Genomic DNA, 19,858 nt, shown 5'->3' with positions numbered 1-19,858 from the left:
CCGCAGCCTGCTGTAAGTGTAACTAATTTGTATCTTTTGAGGCAGTTCAGTTAGGCAGAGCGCTGTAAGTCAGAATTTTTGTGCTAACTTCTCATCTCTGCAATTTACTGTGTGTCACTTAACTTTTCCTCTTGTACAGAAAGCTTAGCAATAGTCACCGCACCCAGGCACTGAACGCCTAACTTCATATCTGCAAAACATCCTGAAATAATTCCTGTAAACATGACATTATGTATTTCGGGGGTCCGGTGCACTACCAATTTCAGTGCAGTGTCTGATCATCTTCTACATAAAATACACTGGCAAGAGACAAGTCTTTGCTGGGCTCTCTGGTGTCTCTGCTCTTCTTCCTTAACTGGCTATCGAAAGTTATGCTTGGTATAGGGAGGGGTGGCGCAGGGGAGATGAACAAGGCAGCTAATACTGTAAATTAGGGCTGTGCGAAGCTTTGGTCACTGATTGGAGTTGGCGGCTATTCGGCCCAATTTCGCAGTCGAATCTCTGAATCCGAATGGAATCAGAAGACTCTTTTATCTCACTGAATCGAATCGGAACCCATCAAATTGATTCGGAAGGATTTGGCAATTCAGACATAGACGCCGCTTGAAATGTTTTTTTGACGTACCTTAAGGTACTGGGTGGCTTGTGAATGCTGCGATGGTGGGGCGGCTGAAGTGTAGGGGGCTCCCCAGTGCGCTCAGCAGTGGACCCAGAAATGGACCAGAAGCACTTCCAGTTCACTTCCAGGTCCACTGGAGAGCGCGCTGGGCCCCCTCCCTGCCCCCTGGCTCGGCGATGGTGCCTCCTGGGTTGGGGAGGTACCCAGGGTCCCCCCCATGGCTGATCTCTGAGCTGGGGGAGGCAGGGGGAGTTCACCGCTGAGTGCGTGGCAGACCCCCCCCCCACGCTCCTTTGGGACACTCCATCTGCTCCACCATTGCAGCATTCACGAGCGTCACTGGTACCTTGAGGCATGTAGAAAAAACAGTTAAACCTGTTAGGGGAACACAGTGGTGGGTGGTGAGTGTGTTGTTTTCTTGGAGGAGACAGAAACCAATCATACCTGCCATTATTTACAAAAAACCCCCAAAACCCAAAAAACCCAAAGCAACCGCCCCCCTCTCCCGCCCCATTTTTGGTAGTGTTTGCAAAACCAGATGAGTTTATTAGTTCTATGAAGCATGGCCAAATGTTAACCTCAGCTAATAAGCTAGCAGAGAGGAAGGTAAGCTTGAAAGAACTGCAAACAGAGCCAAAGGCAAATCCATTTCCCAACAAAAGGAAATGTTTGAAAATCCCCTTCTTCCCATTGGTTCAGTCGTTGCAACGTCGCTGCTGGCATGCAGTTCTATTACTTCTGTTAAACATTTTTTTGGTTTTCAGTCCAGTCCTGGTTGCCCATAATGGCTGAATAACTATATCTAGCTCTTACATATCAGATTGCATGCCTCATATATGTGGAAGCAGTCAATAAAGAAATAAATGTAATGGTCATCTCCTCTGGCATGTAGGAGAACTGAGGTGCCATGATTTGGTCAGTGTAACCCAGCAAAAGTAAAGCCAAAGCTGGAATCTGTAGCATATGAATCCCAGGCTGGTATCCCTGTTACTTCTAGAAGTGCACAGTCCTCTATAGACTAACTCCTGGATAAAACTTTCAGGCACGGTTAAGTAAACACTATAGTACATCCCCTAACTATAAAAGCTGCAATTTGTTAAAGGTCTTTGGTTTTATAGGGATGCTGGGCCATCATAAGCACTTTGCTCCTGCTAAGAAACCTTGGACCTGCACTGCATAGATTGCTATACTGACCATCTTGGCTATTTTGTGCTTCAAAACAAATCCAGGTCTTGTCTTTACTGCATTTGCCTGCAGCAGAAAGGGGAGAAGGTGTTCATCTTACAGCTGGCAGGTGCTGGGCTCACTTTCCAAGTGGCTTGTGAGGTTCCCACAAAGCCACAAATACTTTCCATGTTGTTCTCAGAGTCGGGTGGAAGACAGCCCCGCACCTACAATACCTTTCTCAGAGTGCATTTATAATACCCTCCGCCCCTCCACAATATTCCCATGGTAAGTAATGGAAGGCAGGGCAAGGTGGCACCTTAGAGACTAACCCCTTCAGAAATGGTAGGCAGTACCTGCTTGCTTATTTATGAAGAAAAGCAGCAGGAATTCAGGGGTCGCCCTTTGTTACCTGCTGGAAAGCAGCAAGCCGGCTGAGTCGATGCAGCACGCTGCACTCTCAAACCAGCCAACACTCCCATCGCTGCCTTATGCAAAGACAAGAACAGCAGATGTTTACTGACCAGCAAACTGTTTTGTGTCTGGGAGGAATAAACTAGCTGTACTAGGGAAGTTTGCAGGGCTCCCAACTGGAAAGTCACTTGCTGAGTATAACCAGCTGTTTATTTCCCTCCGGTCTCTATCCTGGGAAGATCTGGTCAGCTAACTCCTTCCTTATGTTGGCTGAGGGAAAGCTCTTCCTTTCAGGCACATCACATTGGTGGGAGTTGATTTTAACAGACAGGCCTCCCGCCTTTAGCAATACGTCTCACCAGTGCAAATTCGAATGAACCTGAATGTGTTCTTTTAGTTGGAAAGAAGCTGCGATGCATGCTGAATACGTACAGAGATGCACATGGCAGAGGCACTGACTGAGCCTTGCTTGGCTAGCATCCACTGATACATGCAGTAGGTCTTTCTGAAAGTTCGGGGCTCACTGCAAAGCGAAGCAATACTTCAGTAACTACTACGTGACTTCTGAGGAGAGGCTGAGGGAACTGGGCTTATTTAATCTGGAGAGGATAAGACTGAGATGGGATTTTATAACAGCTTTCAGTTACCTGAAGGGTGGGTTACAAAGAGGAGGGAGCTAGACTGGTGGTTTTCAACCAGGGCCTGCAGACTTTTGAGGGTCCACGTACTTCGTCTAAGGGGTTCGTCAAAGACGATAACGATCAATCAAAAGTATGTGAATCCCCACACTTACACATCAAAGGGTTCCCCACCTCTGTTTGACATTTTTTAGTGGTCCACTAAAAATGTTGCTAACCACTGAGCTGCACTGTCCTCAGTGGGGGCAGATAACAGAAGAAGGAGCAATGGGCTCAAGCTGCAGCAAGGGAAGTTGAGGCTGGATATTAGGAACAACTTTCTTACTAGGAGGGTGGTGAAGCACTGGAACAGGTTACCCAAAGAGGTTGTGGACTTTCCATCCTTGGAGGTTTTTAAGACCTGGCTAGACAAAGCCCTGGTTGGGATGATGTAGTTAAGGGCTGGTCCTGCTCTGAGCAGGGATTGCGACCTCCTGAGCTCCTTTCAATCCTCGTTTTCTATGATTCTATGAATAAGAGCACCATGGCCTCTCCAGGCAGCCAAGGCTTTAACAGTGACTAGGAGAAGGCCAGCTGGTTAACATGGAGTTATAGAAGACAGCTTCCCCTTCCATGTAGCTGCTCTTAGGGTCCAAGTTACCCCATCTGGAAACCACAAAAAAAAAAAAAAAGGCACAAAGCAAGCCCACGTCCCAGGAAAGCCCACACACTGCATTGGAGCTTTTTTGCACTTCCTTTCCAGCAGGCCTGGCTGCACAGCGCATTTTGGGCTGGAGTGTGGACGGAGGTGTCTGTCAGGTTGGGGGACGGCAGTGATGCTACACAGCACGACAGAGCCCACTATACCAGAGGTGCACTTGCTATGTGCTGACTAAGGAGATACAAATGAAAGCACGCCCACCCCTCCCCTCCAGCCCAAAGCATTATTCTTCCACAAAAGGATTTTTCATCCAGTTTCCTGATGTTTCAGAGTGAAGACCTCAAGGAAGACAGTCCTGACTTTCCATTGGTAAAGAGCAATCATTCTTATGTGCTATTGCAGCTAGGGCTGCTGTGGCTGTTGCTTCGTTGCAGGGGGAAATTCTCCCCTGTGAACAGGGGATAGCATGGACCTACCACCCCGATTGACTTTCACTTGACATGCATTCGTACCACAGATGCATAACCCTACAGATAAACTCCATCTGTCCTTTGTACCCTGTGGATGCATGCTCTTGTGTGATGCTGGCAGGATAAAATTCTGCCCATCACAAGGCTCTTGTTTAGTGAAAAGCTAAAAGAAAAAAAATGCCACTTCATGATTCACCACCATTTCCACTTGTCTCCCTGCATGCGAATGATAAGCAACACCAGAATTTCATACAGATTCATGATAATGGCATCGTAGCCAGGCTAAGGAGGAATGAGTTCCCAAATACGTGGGCTGCGTGACAGCCAAATGTGCCGATATCGAAGTGTGGGAGGCCACTGTTCAGGCTCTGCATTGGAGGGTAAGTTTAATGAAGTCGGGGTCTGTATTCCTTTTAGGTATTAGTCGGAGATGGAAATGAAAGACTTGTGAAGCACTGAAGTGTGTTATTGACTGCATTTTAGGCAAGGTGATGGCAGGAGGGAATGCATAAGTTGTTTCCCTTGCCTTCTCTTTTCACTCTGTTATCATTCAGGCTGGATGGGGTACATCGCACTTGACCATGAACGGCAGGTAAAAATAGTTTAATCTTGATATGCACAGTCCCGGTTTTACTAACGCAGGGCAGCTAAACGAGAAAAGAACAAGCAAATAAATAATCACAGGTGTTAAACCAACAACAGGGAGAGTCCTGGAAGCTGTGGCTGTCCTGAGGGGTGTTGCAGTGCTGCTGGCGTGGCAGTCGCATATGCCTCTGATATTCAGCGATTTGGAATTTGCTAGCATGAATATAGTTAGGTGATGTGGCAATTAATACAACACCTGGGGGTGGGGTTGGGCTTGCGCCTAATGAGCCACTTGGGAACTAGGGCAACTTATTTTCTACTCCCTCTTCTGCCACAGACTTCCTGTGCGACCATGGCCATGTCACTCAGACACACTGTGCTTTGGGCTCCACCTGTAGATTAAAAGTAACTTTCCCCTACCTACCTAGTGGAGCATTTTTCTTTTGCAGAAAAGTCTATTAAGATGGTGAAGAGCTCAGACACTGTGGCAACAAGAGCCATATAAACCTCTCTATTCTGTATACGTTCTTAGCCTAAGGGATCTGGGACTGTTCAGCCCGGGGAAGGGAAGACACATGCGTCTGTAAGTATGCAAGGGATGAATATTGAGACTTGTCACTAGGGTGCCCCAGTGGAGGACAAGGAACAATGACCATAGAGGATGGTTTCAGGTTGGATGTAAGGAAGAACTTCTTTACGGTAAGGGTGACTATGTTCTGGACTAGACTTCCCAAGGAGGTGGTGTAGTGCCCAAACTTGGAAGTCTTCAAGAGGAGACTGGACAGACACCTTGCTGGGATCATTTGATCTCAGCACTATTCCTGCCCAGAGCAGGGAGTTGGACTCAATGATTTCTCAAGGTCCCTTCCCATCCTTAATTTCTATGATTTCTATGATCATCCCCATTGTTTCTGAGCACTTCCTTGCCTTGTATTAACCCATGCATCCAACAGCCATCATGTAAACGAAAGGATAAAAATAAAATGTCAGTCTGTAACTAAAAATTGCCGTTTCAATAGGGCAAGCTTTGGTTGACTTGGGCAACTAGGGGGTGAAGTCGGCTGGACTGAGCAGCAGCTCAGAGATTGAAGGCAGAGTAAGTTAGAAATTCTTCAAGTTCGAAGTGAGGGAAGACTCTCACTCTTCCTCCTCTCTCTCTGTCTCACATACACACACACGGCAACTTATATCCTAACAAGGGAATAAAAAAATACACCATGCCTTGTAGCTGTTTCTTTTAAACCTAACTAGATGAATAAATACCTGAATGAGGACAGCAGAGAGCCTATCAGGCATGACAAGAAAAGATTGGGGAGAAAAGAATTTTATGCCTTTGAGGTACAAAAATGTAGGGGTAGCTAGGATTACCAGTAGACAAGCGCAATTAGTTCTTGCATAGCATATTAAAACAACAGAAAAGGTTTTTCAGCCATGTAAATACATAGAAGATAAGGAATAGGGTCATGTACTGGCTATGGCATGAGATGCAAATCATACACTTAGGAGGACACTCAGAGGCCTTCTAGTCCATCTCCCTGCACAAATGCAGGTGGCACTTTTCTTACACCACCCCAGAAAAAAAGTCATTCTAATTAAAGATAATCTAGATATGGACCAAAGCCCCAAAACTGACTGAATACATCACCATATGCACAGTTAGTGATCCTACTCTATGCACAGTGTTGGACACACAAGTATGTGCAACCAGCTGCTTCCTGTATTCTGGCTGGCTCTGTAAACATGTACCTGAGAATATATCCTGTAATACTGGCCTGGCAATAGATGCAGAGCACTGCAGAATTCTTTGCACCCATGCAAGTGAGGGTCCAGAGAGAAGTAGCTAGCCATGTTAATTTAAAGTCAGGGTAGGGCTGCATCTTACTGACTAAATCTGTGTACAAACACTCATTTCAAACAATGGAACAATTCAGGGAGGGGGAGCAGTATGGTTTTTCAGTTTTCCACTGCCCTTTTCCCATGCACCTTATTACTTCCCAAGCCCAGTGTGATCCTGGTCTGGGAAAAGTGTGGACTCTTCAGACCAGGGCCTCTGGTTGGAGGCCTGGGTGGGGAGGGTCTGGCAGTTGCTTCTCCCTTTTCCTCCTGATCTTTGGGTGAGTGAGAGCAGTTGCCCCCAGTGCCTTTTCCAGACTGGGGACTTGGAGTGACCCTGGTGTCTGGAAGCTACAGGAGACTCCCCGTGGGACCACAGGGAAAGAGTGCATGGAGAAACTCTTCCAGGAGCCATTTCTATCTGGCTGTAGTTGGGGTGTTTTCTCCCAGAATGGCCATTTTGCTCCTGGAGAAAAATTTGGACTGTCTGTATGCTTCTGGTTTCTACTGGGTGTAGGGGTGGGGGGGACCCTGAGCACCAAAGTGAAGGGGCACCAACAAGCATTGCCCAGCTCGGATGGGGCATGGGACGGAGCTGTGAGCAGCTAATTTGGGATGGGGGGAGGGCGGCTCTCCCATCTGGGTACACCCCTGGGCAAGGGGGGGGGAAGTGCCCCCCAGAGCTGTGTGTGGGGCAGGGCGGGCTGCTGCTGCAGGCCCAACTTAGCTGCTATGGCATTGACTGGGAGCGTGGTGATTTTCCCTATAGAAACCAAACATCTGTACCTAGCCTAATTCAGAGATACTCACAGGCTTTCAGAGGCAGCAGCTTGCTTCATCAGATCCTGTGAAATAAGGGCCATGCCACAAACCCAGACAGCATCCATCTCACTGAGCCACTCACCTGATAGCACGGCTTCTTTGTCCTGATCTCCTGTACTTTCTGCTCTTGGCTGCATTAGTAGCCAACTTCATGAAGGCTGGAGAGGGCGTCATTCTAGAGCCATTGTATAGCTTACCAAAAATGTCCCCAAGAAATGTGAGCTCAACTCTGTCTATTATATATGTTGAAGCCAAAACTGACCCCCACATAAAACAGGGGTGAGTACAGCCATGTGACACACTTGGTCTATGTTCACACAGCTTGCTTTAAAGCCATGTGAGTAGACTGAGTGGCATGTGCAGTCCTTCACCAGTGATGGGAGCCATGTGGGGAGCTCTGAGTAAGTAACGTGGGGTGGGGAGAGAGGGCAAGGCAGGACCGGGGGCAGGTTGACAGGTTCAGGGAATGGTTTGATGGGATCAGAGCTGGAGGGTTTTTGGGGGGAGAGTTAAAAATAGCCTGATCAGGGTTGGGGTTTTAGTGGGGGAGGTAGGAAAAGCACAGCCCCAGAGCTGGAGCAACTGGGCTTTCCCTGCTCTGGGGCCACACTCTGAATGCATACAGGTGGTCACTAGATTGGCGTAACCTCAATCTAGCCCCTGCCCCTTCCCTTCCCCATTGACTGACCTACTCAGTCCCCTACCCCAGCCTCGGATCAACTCCAAGAAGCTCTGTGATCTGCCGGTGGATCGAGATCCACTGGTTGGTGAGTGAACTAATTTAGAATGGGCGCACCCAGGAATTTTGTCATTCAAACAATGATCCACTTTTTGCCTTATTTAATCCCTCTGGGCACATCTACACATGCCAATTTAAGACACTTCTGCCCAAATTAAGGTGCATTAAGGATGTGTGTCTACCCGTGCATGTATCTTAAAAATGGCAATTTTAAGCCTTCCATGCCAAAGCAGGTATCAAATTTAGGCATGACTAGCTAAAGCACATTAACGCACATGTAGATGCATTAAGGCACATTACCACTGACTTGGGACTAACTTTAGTCCCACATCAGTATGCGCATATGATGTGTATATGCTTTAACACTTGCACAAGAATTGTCTTTATGTGCATTAAGCTAACACGCATTAAATTTAAGCACACCTAAATATATGTGTAGACCTAAATATATGTCTGAAGCAGACATCCTCGAGGGCTTCATCCTCCACTAAACACAGGCAGGTGGACAGAAGAGGACCACAGGCTGTCTAACTGTTGCAGAGAATATTCTCAGCGATGTAAGAGGTTGTGGTTTTATTTATGGGTCTATGATAAGCAGATGTCCAACCCTGGTATGAGGGGGAATTATGCTGCTGGATGTATTATCTTTCAGTGGTGACATCAAATGGAGGTGCTGTACACCTGTGTTCACAGGTACGTTAGCAGAAGTAGGGGCACTGCAGCAATCCTGCTTCCTCACCAAATAACGGCAATTACTTTGCCTCTAAAGTCACTATGTAGTTTTACAGGGGTACAGTGTTCTTTATTTCTTGTCTTCAGCAGTAATGTGGTATTGCCAATGCTTCCCTTATTCTTTACATCTCTTGCCTAGAGAAAACAGACTGGGAATAATTTGCTAGCTGGTGTAGGTAAGTAGAGTGGTTGGGGAGGTCAACACAGCAACTTAGAAACCAGGAGAGAATTCTTTCACCTGCTTCTGCCACAGGTTTTCTATATGACCTTGGGCAAATCATTTAGCCTCATTTGCGTGACTTTACTAGTCTAAATAGCAGCTTTATGGCTATGTAAGCACCAACAATGCCACTGATATCTAGACAGCAATTCCATTACCCTGTGGCGTGCATGTAGAGGTATCCACATACAGACTGAGCACATACAGAGGGCCACATGCTGGCTGCACATATACACAGCTACATGCATGCATCTGTTGTGGACACAAGCCTTTGTCTAAGTCCCAGAAATGCAGGCAGCCAGAAACCCATGGCTAGTGAGTGTTAGGCTCCGGAGAAGGGGCTTCCCAGATTTTAGCCCCGATAGCTCAGTGGTTAGGGTGAAAATCAGTGATCTGGATTCTAGATGTCTCTTGCCCAGGAAGGTTTTGCATCTCTGTCTGTCTGATCTCCCAGCATAGTGGTTTATCCACCAGGCTACAGTTCAGGCATTATCCAAAGCCCTCATTTGTGTTCTTTGTGGAGCAGAGCCCATGAGCAGCCAAGAAAGGGAGATATGTGGGGCCAGCAGGAAGAGAGTAAGGCCAGAGCAGTTACATGGATTCTTCTCTGGAAGAAAGGATGCTAGCCAGAGTCCTCACCCTAAATGGGGCAAAATATTCCCCACTGGAATGACCAGTATCCATTTCATCCAATGACCATTAAAGACAACCAGTGGCTCAGCTTCAAAAGGGGCCTGGCCTTGGGTCTGGGTAATACTTCAGGCATGGCACGGTGGTTAGAGCACTAGGCTAGGAAGTCAGAGAGACAGAGCTTTAAATCCTCTCTGGAAGGGTGGGAGGCTAAAGCCATGTCCTTTGTTTCCTGGGCAAGTGCCTTTGATAGATGTCACTAGCCATGTGAGTTTAAAGTCAAGTAGAAGGTAGGGTATTTTTACACCCAACTTTTCAGATCAACACACAGAAGAGCCCTTCTCCCTCTCCCCTGCCAGTTTTTTCCAGGAACCATGCACAGGTATGCTCATGCACAGCCACATATGTGCCCAACTAATGCATAGCCCAGTACATACTCAGTCTATGAAGTGTGAAGGAAAAACATGACATGAGGAATACGAACACCCAGGTAGACAGGAAGAAAGTTGCCATTTAGATGCACACAAGGAAAACAAATTCCATCTCTTGTGCGTGCATAGAAAACAGCTCTCTCTCTCAGCCTCATTATTTGGGGACATCACATTATTTAAGGTGGTGGCTTTCTTTTTTATAATTTGTAAACATTTTTAAAACAAATATCTTTCCCACCCCGCTTCATTCTCCCAGCACACTGTGTGGGAATACTTCCCTGCCGTCTACTTCTGTTAGGTCTCTGTAGGGGGGAAAAAGAAACAATTAATATTTCAGAAGGTTTCCTTGTAAAATAAAGGCTAAATCAAGGGGAAAAAAAAGAAAAACAATATAAATAAATTATGAATTCTGAGCTTGTTCTGGAACAGTTAGCCCAATGCAAATTTAAAGCCAGAACTGTAGCATTTTCAAGTTGTATTGGAGAAACCAGAGGGTACTGGCTGCTCAAATGTGTGTGCCTTTGTGGGTATTTATAACTCAGTTCTCTCCAAAAAGAAAAACAAAAATCCAGCAAGCTAAGAAGTATATACCATTATTATTTGTTCTCCTTGTTACTTTAATTTCCGGGTGTCCTTATTATGAACCGAAGTCCCCTTCTGTTAGGCCTGGTAAAAGCACTTCAGAAGATGGGCAGCAAAGGATAAGTTGAAAAGGATTTTTAAAATGAGTGCAAATAACTGGGCTTATTTAGTCAGGAGAAGAGAAAACTGAGAGCCTGGGGTAGGGAGCACAGAGAATGGCTGAGGGGGTGGGTACCAGGGGGAAAAGAGGGGGTGTAGGGTGAAGTGGAGAGTGGGTGGGTAGGGAGCTGCCAGACTGCTGCTTCTTCTGCTCCCCAAATTGACCCCCAAATCACCCTCAGATCAATACCCGGTCACCCCCTCTGCCCCCCCATCAGCCCTTCCACCCCAATCGCTGCCCTGCCTTCCCAATCATCAGTGGAGGCAGCAATGGGGGTGGCGGGGGTGGTCAATCATGACCCCCAAGTCCCTTTCATCCACGATGCTAGCTAACGTAGCACTACCAAGCCTATAAGCATGCTGCAGGTTTTTCCTCCCAAGGTGGAGAACCTTGCATTTTCTGGTGTTTAACATCTTCAGGTTCTCATCCACCCATTTGCTGAGCCTGTCAAAGTCAGCCTGGATCACCCTCCTGTCCTCACGTGTGGATGCTTTACCCCAGAGTTTGGTGTCATCGGCAACCTTGGCCAGTCCGCTTTTGATACCAATGTCCACATCATTGATGAAGATGTTAAACAGTATAGACCCAAGGACAGAGCCTTGCAGGACCCCACAGCGCACCACGACAACTGACTTCCGTCAACCACCACCCTCTGGGTCTGACCACGGAGCCAGTTCCCCAGCCAGGGGGTCATGGTGAGGTCTAGGCCGCGGTTAGCCAGTTTTACTAAGAGGTGATCATGGGATACCAGAGTGAAGGCTTTTTTAAAGTCAAGATATATGGCATCAATCTCTTCTCCTTTGTCCAGGTGGTAGGTCACTTGGTTGTAGAAGGAAATAAGATTGGTCAAGCAAGACCTACCTGCAACAAACCCGTGCTGGGTATCCCTCAGGATGTTGCCATTGACCAGGCTGTTAAGAATGGCCTCTTTAAACTGATCTATTAACTCTGATCTGTGACTGATCACTAGCGCTAGCTAATCTGAACAGATACCAGTATTCATTTGATTTAGCCCCTGCTAACTCCAACATTTAATCTCACCCTAAAACAGAGATACTAAATTGAAAAAACAAAACAAAACAAACAAAAAAACCTAAACCAGAATAAGTGGCCTGGTTTTCTGAACTTCTGAATATTCAAGACTCTCGGTGACTTCTGCTTGCACGTGGGATTAAACAGCATTCTTGGATAGCACACTGGTTTCACTTAGGTGCCCTCATTTGGGTTTGAAGACTTAAATTTAGGCATGAGTGTTTGAACACCACGGCCAAGTGGACACAAACAGATAGGCACACACTATCAAAATCTATCCAGCTCCTGAGGATGCCCTAGGAAACAAAAGAATTAAGTTTTCTAAAGGTTTTATTCACAGTAACCCCATATTAATAAAAATTTTATAAATATTAATCTACAAAAGCAAAGGGAAAAAAAATCTTGCTCAGAATGGTATTTTAATGATCATCAAGTACATTCATTTGGCAAGAAATAATTCTAGACTTTATTCACTGTTTTCACAGCAAATACCAAGAGAGTGTTCAAACATTATTTAATACTGGGAAATATTCTTTTAATTTATTTTTTCTTTTAATTTCATTTAATTAAATCTCGGCTATAATAAAAAAGAACAAGGATCCCCCAACTATGTGGAGATACTTTATCATGGACCATGCATCTAATTTGTCCCTGTTGTGACTTGAGAGAAGTCGCAGAGTTGTTCCAAGGATGATTACAAAGTGATTGGTGTTATATTACGCAGGAATATGATGTAATTGGGATTACAGCTGGTTACATTTGGCTCAATGACTTTATTAACTTTTACCCCTGGGCGCTCTATGGAAAGGATACTGAATCTGCTTCTTTGAAATGATGCTCCCTTTTTGTTTGTTGAATTCTAAGGTGAGCAAAAGGCCTGAAAACAATGTATTTCTCTGCATTCAGTTGTTAAATACCTATGTGGCTCTATTTCAATTTGCAAAATGTGGAACTGGGTCCAAATCCCTAGGTATCTCAGGTTTTGATTCAAGCTCCTCTTTGTGCCCATCACTAAGGAAGTCTATCAGGATTTTTTTTTTTTTGATCCTTCATTTCTGCTGTAACTTTTGGATGGGACTGGAACTAATGAAAATCAGAGAAGTCTGGCAGGACTGGAGAACAGTAAAAACTAAAAAGTTAAAAGCTAGGGCTCCTAAACAATTTTCAAGGTGTTTGACTTATTACAGTGTCATCTCAGCATCTGACATAAAGACCACCCCCGCCCACACTTTGTGTTATATACTGTACATATACCTCTTTGGAAGCAGTCTCTGTCTTAAACACTTTACAATCTCAATACATGAGGCAGACAAAGGTTGGGAGAGGAAATTATTTACCCACAATTAGCGTCTCAATAACTTAAAATGGGCCCACATGGAAACCCATTCCCACAGAGGACACACAACTTGGTGGTCTTAACAGTTTTAACTCTCTTTCACAAAGGGGTTAGCTGTGCTTCTAGGATTGTTCTGCACTTTGGCTGAGATTGCTTGCCTGTGTCATTACTACTGGTAATAGGAATAGCCTTAAGTCTATCTACAGGCTCCAACTGAAACTGGGAGAAATGGCATCCTGATCCAAAGTGTTTATGGTCTAAAAATGTACAAAATAAAGCAAGGGGGAAAGGGGGTGAGGGCGAGTCAGAGAGGGGGAAAAAGCTGGAACACGTCTAAGAACCAGATCTTAGCCTTTATAAGTACATAACACTCCACTGACCGCACATGCGTAATAAAGGAAGGATTGGCCCTACTATAACATGGGCAATTTGGATTTATTATTATGCATTATTATGTAGATGATGGTATTTGTACACACATTGTGCTCTTGATGACTATGCGGTTACGAAAGTAGCTGTAAAACAAGCCGCATGCGGTTGGGTCTGACAGTTAACTCCAGATCATGCTGTAAGTCAGAAGATCATTCGGCTTCTATCGGGAATGCATCGCACAGAAAATGGGCAGTTCCTTGCTTGGAGGACCTGAAAATTTAAAGCACTGACACCACTGCCAAGTCCATTTGGGATCTCAGGACCGTGCTTGGTCTGCAAAAAGGGTCAAATTCTGCATTCGTTCTGAGGAGCAAGTGGTCGGCAACTGAAAAGAAGCTATTAAGCTGTTTTGATGCTCTGGGGCACAGCAGATCTCAGCTGACTGTCCCATACCTGAGTGGGCTCTGCTGGATGAACAGAAGCAGAAACTCATTGTAGTCGCTGTAGCTCAAAGGTGTGCCCCTAGATACTGAGTAAACTGAGAGCTCCTAAGGAAAGGCTTTGTATAAGAGCTAGTCATTATTGCTATTGAATACCCACCAGAGATTTCCCCTTCTAGCCCCTCATCCTCTCATTTACCCCACTTCTCTCATTGTTAATACATGCCCCTCAAATGAGTTAGTGCCATTTCAGCATTCATACCCATGGCTCTTCACGGTAATAGCGGATTGTATTGGGAAAAAATAATTTAAAATAACGGTACAAATAAACCAAACTACAATTAAAGGACTCCATTCCCATTGCAGCACTTCAGCGAGTTGCATCTACCCAAAACAACCCTTTTTTTCAGACATTGGTAAAAAGCAGGGCTGCCGAGGGGGGAAAAAAAAACAAAACCCAAATCCCCCACAGCCAAAATTCAGAGACATCCTACTAAAAATCTATGAAGAGAAACCAAACAAAAAACTGCACAGGAAATTCAGAGGGTATAAAAGCAAACACACTGTGAAATTTCACACTGACTGGCCATTTAGTTGAGAATTTATTCCCCATTTTAGAATAAAACCAGAACTATGGAGTTACCACCAAGTGCCTCCAGAAGTATTGAGAGACGACGGATAGAAAATACCGAGAAACAAGCCAGGCAGCAACTTGATGCTTACAGATCTATAAGGAGAACAGAAGATGGCGGGGGGGATACAGAGGCAACAGGCCATGTCTTTATTAGAGGCTAAGAATGCCACATATAGGCAAGGGATACTACATAAAATATTAAGAGACTCCAATGCTGACTGGGAAAATTTATAGAGTTGGAGCTGCCTGTCTTAAATCATGCCCTCTAGTTATTTGCACGTCATCTCCCCTAACTTGGTTTCTCTGAGGGTTTTGTTTGGGTGGTAGCATGTTTTAATTCTGTGTATGTATAAAAAATTTACAAGAGACTAATTTAAACACTGCATTAAAAAAAAAAAAAGACAATTTGGAGATGCATTTAGCGAGTGAGAGATGTTCCTAGAAACGGGGCTTGCCAACCAGTTGCTGCAAAGATAGTTTTGTGTTTGTTTTTGCCGGGCTTGATACAAACTGACATTTCCACATCTAGGAAAGCAAATAGGGGGTGGTTTGCTGCTCTGTCAATGGAGAGATGCTAGTTTGCATAGCCATGGGTGAAGCTAGCTTTCCGTTAAAATCCTAATATTGATGCCTCATCTGACATCGCTGCCCAAAACAATCTGGCTGAGGTGTGAGTTTATGTCATGCTAAAGAAGGTTATATACAATGGAGGAGGAGTCTGGGAAATATGATAGTTCAGGCCATGAGCTGCTTCTAACATTCAGCTGCCTTATCCTAACTCATCCAAAAACACACCCAATATAGCCCGTTGGTCTTTTGCCATGAATGGCGTGTGCCCCCGGGGGCTGGGAGGGCATGGCGCTGTCAGCAGTGGCACTGTCTGCGGTGGGAGGGTGGTGGTGGCAACTGGGGAGCTCCCACTAGGCTGTCAGGGGCAGGGGGTGAAGCGGTAACGAGTGCTGACCAGTGGTCGGCAACCACCCACAGTCATCTCCGGCAGTGGCAGCTAGCAGCGATCGTGGACCGCCTGTATGCTACTGACTGTGCCGGCGGCAAGGGGGAGGGTGGTGAGCAGCGACCGCCTGCAGGTACCACCAACCGTGTCAACAGGGGGTGCACTGTCACGCTCGGGGGGTTCACGTGCACCCACGTGTACCCCCTATGCATTGCCAATGATCTTTGCTAAAGCCTACTGTTCTTTCCCCATTTTGGTGGAGAAAGGGTGGTAGTTTGCAGAACTACTAGGTTATCCAAAGCAGTTTATGAATTCCTTGCCTTAATTACATATGCAGGACTTGAATTATATGGAGCTGTCTTGTCAGTGGCTAATGGGGGCAACTTTTCTGGGGGCGGAAAATGGGAGGGACGTGTATGGAGGTGAACAGAGACTGGTGTGACATGGGAGAACATGAAGCAGAAAGATCTGAGTGCATGGAGACTGAGGGACCTACGTGGAAATCTCCTGAACAAATACCCTTTATGTATTGCCTTTTCAACACAGATCTGTCTCCATGGTGCAAAGAAGAAAATGAAGAGCGCTATGCTGGGAGACGAGTTCTCACTGGGCATCCAAACAGGACCAGGAGTGGCAATGCTGGGGGCAGAGGTGTTTCCCCCAGACAAAGTTTCACACTCAGCTGTTGAGCCTTGGGGACTGCATGGGACTTTGAGCCAGGTCCAGATTGTTCCTAAAGGCCCCTAGCCCCAGGAGGGTAATTAAACCTGGCAGAGTTAGACACCTATATGCTCTGTGCATTTAACTGAGAGAGACAGGGGTCTCCTAAAGGCGACCTGCATCCTCTGATACTGAGCCAGGAGGCACGAGAGCAAATGTAAAGGGAATACTGGCTACTCCACTCCACTTCTTTTGACACAGACTACCTGCTCTTTATCTAGGTTTGTATGCCTGCCCACTGCCTTAGCTGATCAAGTGCCCCCGTTACTACTGGGGGCTGAATCTTCTGCCTGCTCCATCCCTTGACACCTTCAAAGACTCAGTTCTTTATAAGACCGAGGACCAAAATCTATGTGTAAATCACCCAGGAATAGCCTGTCTCTCCAGGCATTTCCCAAAGACATGGTTTTACATGTCTTGGCTATTTCTCATTGTAAACCAGGACAGTATTCCTGAATACAATGGTTTTGCAGAGGGGAAAAAACAAAGAGGAGACAAGGTGCCATCCCATTTTGTAAACTGGAAGGACTTCAGCTAATGCTCCATAAAAACTGGCTTAATATACAGTTATTACAAAGCTTCAGATTTTTGACAGATTAAGTGCTATTAAATCACTTTGCTCTGAAGGCACTAAAAGGTCACAAGATGAATTAGTTCAGGCCGTCTCAGCCTAGTCCTCAGCGCGGCACTCCAGTTAGAAAAGGGGGGGTAGGGAAAGAAAACTGAACTGGAAATTATGACCCTCTAAATGTCTTGAGGATGCAAAGCTGTGAAGAATGACAGCACCTTGTCAAAAGCAGGCAGATGGGCTTTTATCAGCTTGCAGGGCAATTTTCTTCCTTTTTCTTTTCTTTCCTTTTTTTTTTTTTTCCCTTCTCTTTTCCTTTGGTAGACTCTGATCCATAATGTTGCATTCTGCCCTTTAGGGAGAATTTTCCAGCTGAAAGGATCAGCAGTCATAACCTAGCCTAGTGCTCAAAACATGTACTCAAGTTGGAGGCAATAATTTTTTTAACAATGTAGTTGCAACCTATTTATATGCTGTGGTTCCTGTTAAAATAGTCAAATTTCCACTTACATGGGGGCTTTGGATACACATTTTAGTGCAGAATGTGTCTGATGAAGAGAACTGTATTATAACTGCATGCGTTTGTGTGGGTATGTATACTCAGCCATATACACACATACACATACACCCATGGGAAGCTGATGACAGGCAGAGACTCGAGTCCTGATCTCTGTCACAGTCTAAGCGCAAAGTGATTATAGTGACTCCAGTAAAGTCACGCCAGATTATTATAAGACTGGTATAAGTGAGATCAACTTCTAGCCCGTGATCCTTCTCCCAGTGAAATCAAGAGCATAACTCCTCCTGATTTCAGTGAAAACAGGATTGGGCCCTACTAAGTGCCATCACGGTATGTTGAGTCTGCTAAGAATCTTATTTTGACCCAGAGGGCAAAAAATTCACTGTTCAAAAACACTTTGTCCTCACCTCACCCCACTGGGGTCTAGAAGTTGCCAATCAGACATTACAGTCCTCTAGCCAGAGATTTTCAAACAGCAGGTGATCTTTACATTCAATAGGACTTGCGCTGCATTACTTCAGCACAACGGAGTGAATAAAAAATGGAGTGGCGACCTTAACATTTTGGATTTCTTTGCCATTTTTTAAGATTTATGTCAGACCTTTCACCTCATTTTAAGGCAGCCTTTTCTATTTATTAGCCTTCCCCCCCCTTCTCTCCGCCCACTATCTTATTTTGTGAATTTTAAGGCTTGTTCTCAACTCTTCAGTGAAAAATCATGCACAACCACAGTGGAAGACATGCATGTGCTTCTCTCTCTGGGGACTAACTCATTTTATAATAGGGAAATATTGTGATCCAGCAAAGGACTTAAACTGGTTCCTAACTTGAATCTCATGAATATTGACACTGAAATGAATGCAACCCTATGCATTGTTAAATGTTGGCATATGCTTACTCTGGACATGTGCTTAAATGCTTTACAGAATTTGTCCTTACTGTATATTTTATCTCTGTTGGACCACCAGTACTTCTGATTCAGTGTCCTTCATGACTGCCTGTCCTGATGTGTACTGTAGAAAGAAGAATAATCATGTAAACACACAGCTGAATGCTTGCACAGAGAAAAGAAATAGAAAGGCTCTCTACATGGAGTTATCTGCAGTGTATCAGTTCCTTCTGCTCTAGCAAGTACAGCCAATTTTCTAAATTGAGGTTTTTTGGTTTGGAATGGACATCCATGATACAGAAGGCAGACCTGTATCAGTTCTGTAAGGACCAAAAATGATGAAAAGAGCAGTCCTAGGACAGAATTAGAAGGACTTCAGGATGAGATCCAGGAGCGAAATCCTGCAGTCCTAATTTAGAGAGAAACTCTGATCCCAGTCTATGCTGGTAAATTGAGAGTGCCTTAAGTACATCACTGAACTTAGTCTGGATTTGTAGCTGTGTTCACTGAGGTCCAAAACAAGCCTTAATGTCAGCTAAAATCACCTGGGTATTATTTTTGCATGGAAGGTTTACTTCATAAGGAATACAGGCCACAGCATTATTACATGACTCAGTTTTCTTATCTCAGTTACTTATTCAGAGTGCTTTTCCCTGAATCAGAAGATCCAGGATAGGATCTGATGTGCCAGCTTTGCCTTCAGAGGACTGAATTGTCACATGTTCTATGATCACAGCATTGGGACTTGAACAAAGCTCTACTGTATAAGACTGTGGTAATCCCAACTCTCCTCTATGGATGTGACACTTAGGTGACCCACAGAGACCACCTGAAAAGCCTGGAACACCTTCACCAGCACTACCTCTGGAAGACCCTTGGCATAAATTGGAAAGATGATCACACATATGCCAGTGTCCTCACAAAGGACACATGGGGGCCAAAGGAAATGCTTCAAGGAAAACATTATGAAGTGTGGCATTGGCACCACAAATTCAGAAAAAACTAGTCCAGGACAGGAGAGACTTCTTGTGAGAGAAGCTACATCTTTCTTTGAGGAAAATCGCCGTGCCTGGAGGCAGAAAAACAACAAAAATGGAACCTCTCCTAGGACGAGATGGTCTTCATCTCTCTTCTAAAGGCAAGAGTCTGTTTTCTAAAAGGTTGGCTCATCTCCTCTGAAAGGCTTTAAACTAGATTTGTCAGGGTCGCATGCAGAGAGTGGTGATGGATGGGTCGATATTGACCTGGAGAGATGTGAGCAGTGGAGTCCTGCAAGGCTCGGTCCTTGGACCAGTGCTATTCAAAGTCTTCATCAGTGCCTTGGATGAGGTTGTGGATGAGGTGCTCTGGAGAGGTGCCAGAGGACTGGAAGAGGGCCAATGTGGTTCCCATCTTCAAAAAGGGAAGGAAAGAGGACCCGGGGAACTACAGGCCAGTCAGCCTTACCTCGATCCTGGGCAAGCTGTTCGAGAAAATTATTCTGGCACACATCCAGGAGGGGCCAGCAGGGAACTGCATGCTCAGGGGCAACCAGCATGGGTTCATCAGCGGCAGGTCCTGTCAGACCAACCTGGTGGCCTTTTACGACCAGGTCACTAAATCATTGGATGCAGGGGTGGCAGTGGATATAGTTTTCCTAGACTTCAGGAAGGCTTTTGATACTGTCTCTCACCCCATTCTCATTAGGAAGCTGGGGGACTGTGGCGTAGACAC

The sequence above is a fragment of the Gavialis gangeticus genome, unplaced genomic scaffold, assembly GCF_001723915.1.
Source record: "Gavialis gangeticus isolate Ggan-Ray unplaced genomic scaffold, GavGan_comp1, whole genome shotgun sequence".
Lineage (NCBI taxonomy): Eukaryota > Metazoa > Chordata > Crocodylia > Gavialidae > Gavialis > Gavialis gangeticus.
Note: the sequence above shows the minus strand (reverse complement) of the source record.